The following is a 12,750-nucleotide window of genomic DNA, read 5'->3' as shown; positions in this document are numbered from 1 at the left end:
ACACACACTGTTATAGATCCCTTGACAGGGCCAAGCTGTGTGGGTCTCCATTCTGGTTCTTGAGACTGAGTTGTTAGAGACGTCAAAACCTCCTTCCCATGCAGCAGGAGGCACGGTGTTGATAAGAAAGCAGGGCACTTCAAAAGCATCATCTTGGACTAATTAAGATGAAATGAACTGCTTGCATGGCTTTTATTACTAGATAAGTGGTTCTTTTTTTCTGAGATGAGTCTGTCTGACACTTACTTAGAGCATATGGGGCCTATCAAAGCCACTGAGGAGTGAGCCCATGGCGTGTGTAGCTAAGTAAACACTCAGAGAAAATGAAAGCTTGCTACTCTATCTTCCTCAGGGTGAGGAAGATGCCATACTGAAGGAGTAAACTGATGCTTGTTAATGCCTGGGTTTTCCTTTTATTTTCTCATTGATTATTCTTATTGTTTTCTTGTTTAAACACATTCATTATGAAGAATAACAGCAACAAAGCTATAATTTGGGAAGAGAGGGCATTGTCCCAAAGAATGTAGTATTTTCCTATTATATCTCCTCTCTGTTTCTTCATTACAGTTTGGGATGTGCTGTCATGAGGTGTGTTTCTTAATCATGTCCAAGCGTCTGCTTAGAGTAGAGCCATTCAACTTGAAATGATTTTTTGCCATCAAATCAGAAAACACCAATTGAGTACCTACTTTGTATAAGATATTAGGGTAAGCCATATAATTTTAAAGCTACACTACATGGACATTCATATCTCGTCTTTGGTACATGTTTAGTTTATTTTTGTTTTTTTAGACAAGATTTTGCCATGTAGGCCAAGCTGGCCTCAAACTCACTGTGTGTAATAGCCCAGGTTAGCCTCAAATGTGCATTTCTCCTGGGTTTTAGTTACTTTTGTGATAAAAAGATGAAAATACCTGACAGTAGGCAGGAGCAGATCTGTCCATAGCAGAAGGTTGCACAACCATTTTGTCAACAGGATACGAGAGAAGAATCAGATAAAACATGGCTAGAAGTGAGAGTAGGTAGATGCAGAGGGAATCTCTTGTGTGCTATTTGGAAAAAAATCATCTGTCAATAAAAAAGCCCTTGTCCTATTATCTTAGACAGGAAATAAGAGGCGGGAGTTCTGGCAGGAAGAGAGGATTCTGGGATAAAGTCAGGCATAGGAGGAGATTCACCCCAAACTCTGGGGAAGATGTTCACCTGAACCTGAGGAGAGGTAACTAACCACATGCTGGGACTTAGAATAGAATAAACAGGATAACTGAGTTACAATCTAGCAGAAACAAGCCAAATCTTTGGTGTAGGTAATTATTCACAAACAATTCAGTCTCCAAGTCATTATTTCTGGTACTTGGTCACAGGTGGAAAAGGCTGTGGTTACAGGTAGAACAATCAAGGTCCCAACCCTAGTGACCGTCACCCAGTCAAACTCCACTAAAGGATTTACAGCTTACAACCTGGTACTAAACATTTAAAATATGAGTGGGTAAGGACCATTCCAGATTTAAACCATAAACATCTTGTCCATTACGTAACTGTCTGAATGCAGTGATTACTGACCTGTGCCGTCATGCATGGGCTGACCTTCTTGATACTAGCATCTGTTTTTGAACTGTTAAAGGTCACTGCTAGGTCCATTCAGTCTATCCCTTTTTATCAATAAGAATGGCCCTTGAACTAAAAAGCAGGATGTTTTGTGGCAACCGTTCACAGGCATCCCTTGGAAAAAAATCTCAGTTTAAGAAGAATACAAATATGGGTTTCTTTTCTTGGTACAGTCCTCTGGGAAGAGTCTGTGATCATGAACTGCTGAGGGGACTAAGTGTGACCTCACTCCACAGCCATTCTATGACTTCTCCACACTGTGCCCGTGTCTCACTCTTTGTGTACTTCTTCAGTTTGGAAATTTGTCTTCCTTGGTTTCTCTGATGCCAAGGAAAACTGCTATAAAATGACAAAAGATTAGGATCTTGTAAGTGTCCTGCAGGGGAATTCAGTTCCTGTGTGTCCACTCTCCTGGTGCTGGTTTTCAGCTATGGCCGTTGACTTGTGAAGAACACAAGTATGACGTTCCTGCTGAGTCAGAATTTTGGGTCCACATGTTCTTTACATTTTACAAATATATTCCAAAACATATTTAGGTAGAGGGATTCAAATATTGTTTAACTCAAGGAGATGCCTGAATGGTTTTAAAGTTCATGAACTTTGTTGAGAGTCTAGATAGATTGTTTAGAAGGTAGAGCAAGTGTTGTACAACAACAGAGACCTGAGTTTGAACCCCCAGAACCTAAGCAAAAGCCAGGCAAGATTGTTTGATTCTCTAACTGAGCACAGGAAGACAGAGACAGGTGGTCCCAGAGGTTCCTTGGCCAGCCAGTCTAGCTGAAACAGTGAATTCAATGAGAGACCATATTCAAAAGACAATACAAAAGCAGAAACAATGGCTCAGTTGGTAAAAGTACTCATTACAAGTGCCTGGAGACCAGAGGAGTCCCTGGAATTCACATAAAAGTGGAAGGATTTGCCTATGTCAGCAAGGAAACATCATGCATAGAATCACACGTCATGCTCACGTGCGCGTGCGTGTACACACACACAGAGAGAGAGAGAGAGAGAGAGAGAGAGAGAACGAACCCAGGATGGCAGAAGAGAGAGGGATTTTTTTAAGGTAATACCCATGAAAAGTACAAGAACTTGCAAGCAGAATTGTGAAAGAGAGAACCTCAGACTCCAGTGTAGAGAGGATCCAGAACAAAGTGTGAAAAGGAGGATTGGGTGGAGAGTTGCTCTAAGGAGGTCTCCAGCACAAAGGATGCTGAGAAAAGAGTCCCATATTGAGGAGAGCGGGTATGAATGACATGGGTAATTCTGTATGCCTTGTTACTTCAGAGAGGGAGTCTGAGGACTATATAGCCTCATTGCCAGTGCTGTGGCAGATCCCAAAGGCACTGCAGGTGGAAGCTGTCGAGCAACTGCACTTGTCACAGCTAAATGGCAAGTTCTTTTCTGGAAGGTACACACAGTCACAAATGTGGGTAAAACAGTATGTCATACTTCAGATTAAGATGTGACCCCTTTACCTTCCCAAGTAAGAGACACGTCATTAATATCCAGAGCCATGGTACACTATGATTATAAATTAATCCTGTATTGATATTAGAACTTATTATAAACACACAGAGTTATGAATTTTCCAGTTTCCTAAGCAAGAGTGGTAGAGGGATACGCAATAAAAGCAAAAATGAAATGTTTAAAACATAGTCCTGCCTCCGTTCCTTGGGTTAACCCATGTATTTGCTTATGATTCAGTAACTTTAAAACTAACACTTACCTGTGTACCTTCAGGGTGGAATGGGCTTCTGGATGGTAAAAATAACTTAGTTAAACCTCGAGAAGAGGATTTGTGGATAAATATGGACCAGTGACCCTGGTTGCTGAGGGAAGATTTGTGGAGGGGCATGGTAGAGCTTAAGTCAGGGGTAAAAGAGGAAGATACAAAGTGGAGATCTTTAATAGTATCTAAAATGCACATCAAGTATAAAAGCTTGGTTACTGATTCAGTTCTACTGGGAGACACTGAGACTTTGAAGATAAGTCCTAACAGAAGGAAGTCTGGTTGAGTGTGTGATTGAAAGAAACATTGGGACCTAAGAACTTCCATTTCTGTTTCCTAGATACCAGTGGCAAGAGGGTTCCTTTGTCACTTTCTATCTTAAAGGGGATATTGGGACCCTGTGCCTCCACCCTTCCTACACCATCTTTCCTAGATACAATAGAGTTCAATGTCACTGTGATGCCCATGCTTTGTCACAGACATAAAAGCAACCTGGCCTATTGATTATGACCCAAAAGTCCTGAAACTGACAAGTAAATCAACCAATCAGTCAGTCAATCATTCAATAACTCAAACCTTTCTTCTTTGAAGGTGATTATCTCTGACATTTTGTTATATGCTAACAGAAACCTTGTTGATACAGAAAAGGAGCCCAAAGAAACTGGGTCACTGCAGACTCTGTCCAATGGTGTGATTTGGAAACATTTAGAACTGGCAAGTTTGGAAAAGCAGAATAAAGCAAACTTAGAATGCTGTGAGCAGAAGTTGAGGACTCCGAGACCAGAATGCTCGTAGAAATTCCAAAAATAGAGGTTTTGCTCCTAGGATTTCAGATAATGAAAGAGACCATCCTTGACATACTCTGGCAAGTAATTTGAATATCTTACTGTGACAAACATTCCAGACTCATTCTGTCCCTGTCCCACCCTTCTGGGAGGCTGAGCTTTGAAAGTGACATGTTGATCTGGCAGAGGAAATTTCAAGGCATTCAGGCAAGGTGTTCAGGCAGTGACAGGAATATCATTGGCCACTTTAGCCAAGTTTATCATGAGATATGAGAGCAAAACATAGAAGAAATATCTAAAAAACCCAGTTTGGCCGAAACATGAGTGGGTTCAATGGTGCTGATAGGAGTGCTGCTAGTGTGCTAAGGAGATCAATGGTCTTAAAAGAAAGCCTAACACTTTGTACCAGGATAGCAAGAAGGATTCCTCAAGAGCATCCAAGGAACTGACAAACTCTTGCCCATTATGGAGTCAAGGGCATAGCCATTTAAACTTGCTTCTAGACTCTCCTTTCAAAGGTGAGTCTTTGGACCTCAGCTAGCACTGAGGTGATGATAGAGTTTTTTTCTCTGGATAATTTTCCCTGTGAGTATGGACATCAGAACACTCAGAAGTGACTATAGCCATGGTCTAGTGGGCCCTGGTAAAGGTCCCACTTATGACAGACCCTGGTGCTACCCACATAATACTGCTTCACAACATGATGAATGTTGAAGTTATGGGGGTCATGAAGGCTTCCACATAAATTTCAAAATGAGTTTAGGAAGACAACAGTGAATAGTGGAGTCGGAGTACCTGATGGAAGTTGCTGTTCAGATGATATGTGCAGTGGTGAGAATTGAAGCCTTGATGGAGCCTTGGGGAGATAGAGATGTCAATAGTATGGAACGTTTGTAGTCTGCATCTGTGATGTCCCCTAGAAGCAATGTATGTAAGATTTGGTAGTCTGCCTGTGACAGCATTGAAAGGTGGCTGAAACACTGTGGTCTGGAGCCTAGTGGCTTTGGTTTATCACAGGCTCACTATTGTAGTGTTCTGCTTCATAACATGTCCCAAAGCAACACAGTCAAGTAATCATAGATTGAAGTCTCCAACGTTGGAAGCACAAATATACCTTTCCTCTAGGTTGTTTATTTCAAGTATTTTTTCATAGCAATGTAAAACTGACTTAGACATAAGAAGGCTACAGGCAGCATGCAGAGTCAACGTGAGAGAGGTCATGTGGAATGAAGCCAGAAAAGCCAGAGACAGGTTTGCCCAAGCCCTTAGGAAGCCATTATGCCATCATGTGCCCAAGATGCAAGACATGGAGACTTGGGATTTATTTGTCCCATAAAGTTTTTGTCTTGGTTTGGTCTGATTCTTCCTTTCTTGACCCAGAATTCTCTCCTATGGATTGGGAATGACTGTCCCATGCCATGATCTTGCAGGTATGCTCTTTGTTTTGATTTTTATGAGTCACACCCAGAAATTTGTCTCAAGTCTCTGAATAGACTCTGGACTTGTATTGTTGAATACAATAGTATTGGTTAAGATTCTGAACATTGACTAATTTGGTTTGTGTTGAGAAAAAAAAGAAGCTGTGGGGACCAGGGCAGAATGTTATAGTTTAAATCATGAATGTTCTCCAAAGGCTATACCTTAAATACCTGGTTCTTAGCATACACCATTATTGATGGGTAATAGAAATGTTACAACCTGGGGCTTATAGAAGAATGGTACTGGGAACATGCCAATGAAGGGATATTAGGACCCTGGTTCTCCTTGCCTTCCTTCATCTCAAGCTCTGCTGATCCTTTGCTTATGAACACATGCCCTCATTTCCTGACTGTCTTGAGATAAGACAATTCTTCTATCACATGCTCCTACATGGTGTTCTTTTGTAGTTCAGGACTAAAGGGAACTGGCCAAAGAATCATGTTTTGCAATCTCTAAAACTTTGAAAGGATTGCCTCAAGTATTTTGATCCAGTAACACAAGTTTACCAGCAGATGGAGCCAGTAACGAAATGTGAACATCAGATGGTAGACATGACCTCAGTTCCTTAAGCTTCAGTAGGATGAAATGTTTTCTTCATTTGGGCAGTTAAAGAGCTTTGAATTGGAATGACTTAAATGGCGGTGAAAGGGGGACATGAATGGCCCCATTTACCTGCTTACCTCTTCTCTCTTTTCTCAAAATAACATCAGCTCTACAGAGTACAGTTGAGAAAACCTGGCCACCAGATAGATCACCTTCCTCCAGCTCTAGTCTGAACTATTATTAAGGCAGTAAAAACAGGGGCACCAAGGTCCACAGACCATAAAGAGTTGTCCTCGTCCTGCTGGTATTTATACCAGAATTCCAGGAAATTTGCATTTTCTATAACTCATTACCTTAAGTTGAGAGTCAGTTGAAAAGTTCAAGTGGTAGGCTGTTGGAAGGGTGTTTGGTTTCCTGTTTTGCACATGTGGATTTTGTAATGACTTGCTAATGGATTTTTATCCTACTGAGAAAATTTGGGCTAGGATAGTTTGGCTGAGATGGAAGGACAGAAAACCAAATTGAACCTTATGGTTTTTAACTTCCAGCTAGTGGGTTGCTGCTATGGACCAAGAGAAATGTTCCTGTTGTTACTTGAAATTACAATTAATAATTTCTCAAAATATGGAGCATATAGAGTTAAGTTTTATAGACCACAACGTTGAGATGATATGTGATATGTTTCCTACCCTCATTTCCTCACACAAAGCTATGCCCAGCATAGAACACAGGATCCTTCAAACGACCTTCACATGCTGATCTCCACATTTCAAGCAGAGGCAGACAAGAGGCATCTAAGCAAATTTAGACTCTGATGGACGAAGTTCAGCTGAAAACACTAAGTCACAGCAGCAACTGGAGGTAGCAGAAACTTCCAGAGGCAGTTGCGATGTCATGGATTTCCCAGCTGTTGCTGTTGGCTGATACCCTGTGCTATGGGAGCAGCTTGGCAGAAGGGACTAGGTTGGCATCATGTCTGCCCATTCTCTGGTTTTGCTCAAATCAGGATTATGGCTAATGATTAAAAGACAGACAGAGAGAGGGAGGGAAGAAAAAGGAGGGATGGAGGGAGAGAGAGAGAGAGAGAGAGAGAGAGAGAGCCCCTACAGGAACTCAGAGCATCCTCCCTTGACCTTGGAATTGCATCTTGTCCTCTGCAAGACAATAGCTGAGTTATTGGAAGGTTAGCACATTTTGGATATTATTGTCATGCTGGAGCATCCTTGTAATAAAATCTTAGATAACTATACAGTTTACATTGCTTTTTCCAGATCAGCTGGAATACACCTATTGACAAAACTACCAGCATTGAAATATAAATGCCCTTCTTGGATTGTTAACCCACAGCCTCACAGGTTCATAGACTATCACTAATAATAAGCATGCACATGTATATTCGTGTATATGTCTGATAATATTACCTACTAAGAGGGTTTGAATTGATTACATGATTTGGGCTAAAATGTCATTGAATCTAATGAATGCCCATTGATTCGTGTCACTTTTTAAGATCCATGCCCTCTGCCCAGGAGAAGAATGAGATATTGAACTAATGATAAAACAAGCAACTGTGGCTGTCCCACATCATAGCAAACCTATGCACGCTACACTATGACATACAGTTGGTGTCAACTACCAACCACGTTCTGAGACTCCAGGGATTAAATGGACCAGCTGTCAAAATGGACCTTGTGTGTCTGTCACAAATGTTGGAAGCATAACTAAACTTGATTTTCCAAGTACTCAAAAGTCTTGGTTGCTCCTTTCATTCCTTCAACTAGTTTGTGTCAGAGCAAACAACAAAAATCTATATAAAGATTGTTGGGTTTTTTATTTTAGCTTTTTTTATATATTTATAAGACACACAAGTCAATCAATACCTTCCCAAGCATTGGGAACAACAACACGAGCAGAATGAAGTCAAGGAAAGGGCAGAGATGGCAGAATCTCAAGTCAATAAACCCAAAGCTGAAGCAAAAAATGTTGGAAAAATGAGATAGATATTCAGAGGTTCTAACGTTTGAAATGTGTTGGCCTAGGGCTCAAACATCCCATGGACTAGTGTAACAAGTTTTGTCTTCTCTTTCTTTTAAAAAAGAATAACAAGAGATGAATCTAGTTAAAAGCATTATTTATTTATCTATTTATTTATTTATTTTATAATTGCTTGAGTCAGGATTAACTGGACTCAAGTTTGGACCCTCAGCCCATGTGCATAGACTCTTGTTCACGAATCCAAGCAGCAAAGATGATTTGGAGAGCTCTAGTCAATCTGCTGGGAATCCCAAACGAACACTTTCCATGGTACCCTAGAATTTAGCATTGTCCTGTATCTGTGTAGACCTAGGAGGGAAGATGCTTAGTGTGAAGGTAATGACAAACAGCAAGGAGGATGAGTGCTGGGTTATAGGTCTCTGCTTTTTATCCCAAATACTCCCCCAAGCACAGACAATGGATCTTGCTACTGTTCTGTGGTTCATTAACTGGCTATTCCAATGCAGTAGTAGAAGCTAGTGCCCTCATTTTCTGGTCAAAGTGAGGGAAGGACACAAAACTCTGAACTGTATGCTGGGTAGGGGCTGGGACAGGGGTAGTGGTACCTCAGCTTCTTTACTGAGGTCTTCCCCTGGAACATAGTTTTTAAATGAGATTTAGCTTTAGGAAAAGTAAGTTATAAGAGATTAGAAAAATGAGATATTATCTACCCTTCATTAGATGGCAGCTAAGACAGTCCCCAGTGTAGATGAAACTCTCCTTTCATTTTCAAAACTTGATGCATACTTAGCCTTTTTATTTATGATAATCGAATTACTTGTAATCCTACAAGGTAAGCTGATAGGATTGCCAATAGTAAATATTGACATTGTTGAAGGAAGCTAAACGTTGGCTACATAAAAGACACTGAGATCTAAGTCTGAGAAGCTTGATAGGCCAGAGAGATCTCACTGCTGCCTGGACAGCTGTCTCAAGCTTAAGGCCCAGTTGGAGGACTTTAGGGGAGTAGCTTGACTGTTGACCTCAGCTGGAGAAGTGTCACCCTACTGATTTGGAATCTCCTGTGCAGAGGCTGTCCAGCAAAGCTATAAAAAAGATTTGCTTAGAGAGGGACCTTCCATGTGGTCCAATCATCCTCAGCTGCAGGAGGTCACAGGGTCTTCAAAGCACACCCACATTTCACCTTGTCCAAGAATGAATAAAACAAGTGAAGCAGAAATTGCTTCTGGTAAGAGATGAACAGGGAAACCTTGTTGGGCAGTGTGACGACTAGTTGCCCCCCACCCCCGAAAAAGAGCCTAAAATCCTTCAACTGCTGTAAATATGGGAGAGGGTTTCCTGAAGCAACTATGCTTATAGCATCTTTTCCAGTGGGGTAATGGAGGCAGAAATGGAGAATGACAGAGCATATCCTTGGAGTGAGTCACCAGGGCCTGCTGTCTGCTAGCAGATAATCTCCTCAAATCTCCTGCCTCCCTGTGAAGCTCATGGAGATCTTTGAAACCCTCTGGAAAGGGCTCACATGGGTCTGGGCGAGCTCCTAGGCTCATAGTCACTGGAATGTCATAGAGCACACTGGCATACAGTCTGTTTTCCAGGTTTCATAAAAAATAAGAAGTTCCTTTTTATAAATGTTGATCAGAGAAATAGGAGGGTGCTTGCTGATCTATGAATCAAAACTTAAATTGCATTTGAAAGAGACACTTGAAAAAAAGACATGTTTGTGTAGTGTAGAAGGCACTTTAAACAAGGTGATTAAAGAAATGTAAAAATTAAATGTAATGCCATTGCTTTCAGAGTAGCTGGAGCTTTTTGATCCTCAAATGAAAGTAAACTACCTTCTAACATTGAGTACCAAAGATTAAACAGATACGAGAACATCTTGAACACGGATGCTAAAAGAGTACTTTTTCTTTTAATCCCTGTTGCCTCTTAATACATAAGATTCATAGAAGACTTCTTCAGGCTAATTGTGTTCCATGGGTTGGAGGGTGGGTTGGCAAGTGGTTGTGGTGCTTTCATTCCTTGCTCTATATTTAGCTCTAGTGGCTAACCACTATGATGTAGACCTTAGCCCAGTTAGGCATGTCAAATGTGCAATTAAGACCTTCATAAGTGACACACATGGAGGCTCCTGTGGACTTTTAACTGCTAAGGTAAACTGTTTCACCTAAGACAGTGGCAGGTTACATGTAGGCTTTGTATTGCTACAAGGTATGTAAACAGGAGGGATGTGTCCTAGAATTCCTCCCTGCAGGGTTTTACGTTGGGGCTGGCCCCCGGAAAAAAATCACAACTGATTAGGTTGGCAAATGTGAAGGAGCAGATGTTCATTTCTTACTCATAAGGTCAGTAAATGGCACTGCGATCCCTCATACTGTATAACCAGAGGCCAAAAACTTGAGCTGGCAAAGATCAGTGACTACAGTCAAGATTGATGGCTCCAGCACAACCTGCCATTTTCCTTCAGCTTTACAGAGTCCCAGACAGGCAAGTGTGCAGCTCTAAAGCACCCAGACCGGCAACCCCTGTGAGACACTCCCAGCCTTGCTCTGGAGGTCTTAAGTAATAAGACACGGAGTCTGGTTTGCTCTTTATAGACTGCCCTCATTCTTGCTCCACGTCCTGGTTTGTTTCCTAACAATGACTTAGCTGACCTAGAGTTGACATAGGCCTGACACCCACAACTGTGTCAGGCTGAATCTCAACTGCAGATCCTATCTTCTGTCATTCTCAGGGTTCTGTCTCTATACTCAATCCCATTCACTCTGAAGGCTCTGAGATTAATTCAGGGGCTTCACACAGTCAAAAAACAAAACGAAACAAAACAAAACACAAAGGCCAATCTTGTCTAACAACTTCTGAGTGTAGACTTTGGACTCTGTATAATTTGTGTCTCTAGTTGCTGCATGGTGGTTCTCAGATTTCTGTTCTCATACAATATTCTCTGTCTTTAAAACAACAACAACAAAATAATAATAGTAAAGAAAACAAACAAACAAATAAAAACCATTCCCTCCTAGATTCCCACAGGAGTACTATTCCTCGTACTTAATTAACTAGACTTTTCTAAGGTCCTGTGTTGAGTCAGTTTGGAGGTAGAACAACAAGGGCTACAGTTGGCTCAGACAGGTCAAAGCTGAGCCTCCTGAATGTTAGAGATACTTCAAGCTCAGGATACAAATTAGGGTTTCGAACTATGGGGACAGAGAGTCCCAGAAGCCAAGGCAGGAATCTAGATGCAAGAACTGAAGAAGAGACAACAACAACAAAAAAAACCTTATTGATTGGTTTGCTTCCCTTGGCCCTCAGCTACCATTCTAACAGAGCCCAGATGTACCAGCTTAGGAATAGCAAATACCTAAGGTGAACTTGACCTCCTATGTAAATGAATGATCAGAAAAATGTCCCTATAGATGTGTCCCCTGGCCAGTCTAATGGAGGCAGTCCCTTAACTGAGGTTTCCTTTTCTCATCTGTACTGGACAGGCAAGGTTACCTGTTAAATCGGGTGTGAGCAGATCTGTCTTCAAGGTGTTCTGAAATCTATGGGGACTCCTACGGGCAGATTTTATTCTAGAAGCTAAGCATTTGAGTATGTTCACTCAGGGTGGGATAGGCCTCTATCCATTTGGAAGCTGAGGCCTCTGTCCATTCTGAGAACCTGTCCAGGAAGCATCAAAAGAAATTAATATCCTTGACAGGGAACCATTTGAGTAAAAGTGAATTGCTACTTTTTTTTTTTAATTCCAGGAGGAATCTGTCTGTCCTTTATATGACATTAAAGAAAAGTAGTGGCTTAATTCTATTTCAAGAGTAAATTAGACAGACAGACAGACAGACAGACAGGCTTTTCCTTCTTTTTTTTTTTTTTTGAGTTGTAGACTCTATACTTTTTTACAAAAGCCACAAGTGGGTAAGACAGTTAATGTCTGAATTCAAAGTAACATGAGTCATGAGGTCCTTTAATAATTGTTTTCTGCTGTTTGGACAATAGAATTTTATGTTCCCCCGAGTCCATCAGTCATTTTCTGTCAGTTTATATGTTACTGTGCCCATTTTCTCCATTTCCTGTGTAAGATGTGTTTATGTTTTATTTTGGGATAATTATCAAACCTTTTTTTGTTGTTTCCTCTGCAGACTATACTATATAGCTGCTCTAGCTTGTAAGTCCTAATTATCTGCATATTGGAGAGTAGAGGGGAAAGCCAGCTCTCAGTGTTGGAAACAGCCCCTAAATTATAGATGATGACTCTCACTGCTATGTTCTAAGGATTTGTAATGTTCAAGGTGAAACTGGCAACAATGACTCCTTCAGCCTTGGAGCATTTCCAACAGCGTTTTAATAAGGGATCCTAGTTGGTCAAGTAAAGCATTGAGTGACACCCCATTAACAATTTTACTGTGACATCAAAAGTTACCCAAGGCATCTCAATTGTTATTGGCACTGGAGTCCAAATTTCAAAAGGAAACCTGGGACAGCTTCAGACCTTAAATATATCTGTCATTGTGTCCAAAGTTCTGTCCTCCATGCACTGCAGAAGGGACAACACCCTCTTTTGCAGAGTGGAGAAAGCCATGCTTTCTTAGAACTCTATTGAGTGCAGTTTTT

The sequence above is a fragment of the Grammomys surdaster genome, unplaced genomic scaffold, assembly GCF_004785775.1.
Source record: "Grammomys surdaster isolate TR1022 unplaced genomic scaffold, NIH_TR_1.0 126066, whole genome shotgun sequence".
NCBI classification, from domain to species: Eukaryota; Metazoa; Chordata; class Mammalia; order Rodentia; family Muridae; genus Grammomys; species Grammomys surdaster.
This window is presented reverse-complemented; position numbering follows the sequence as displayed.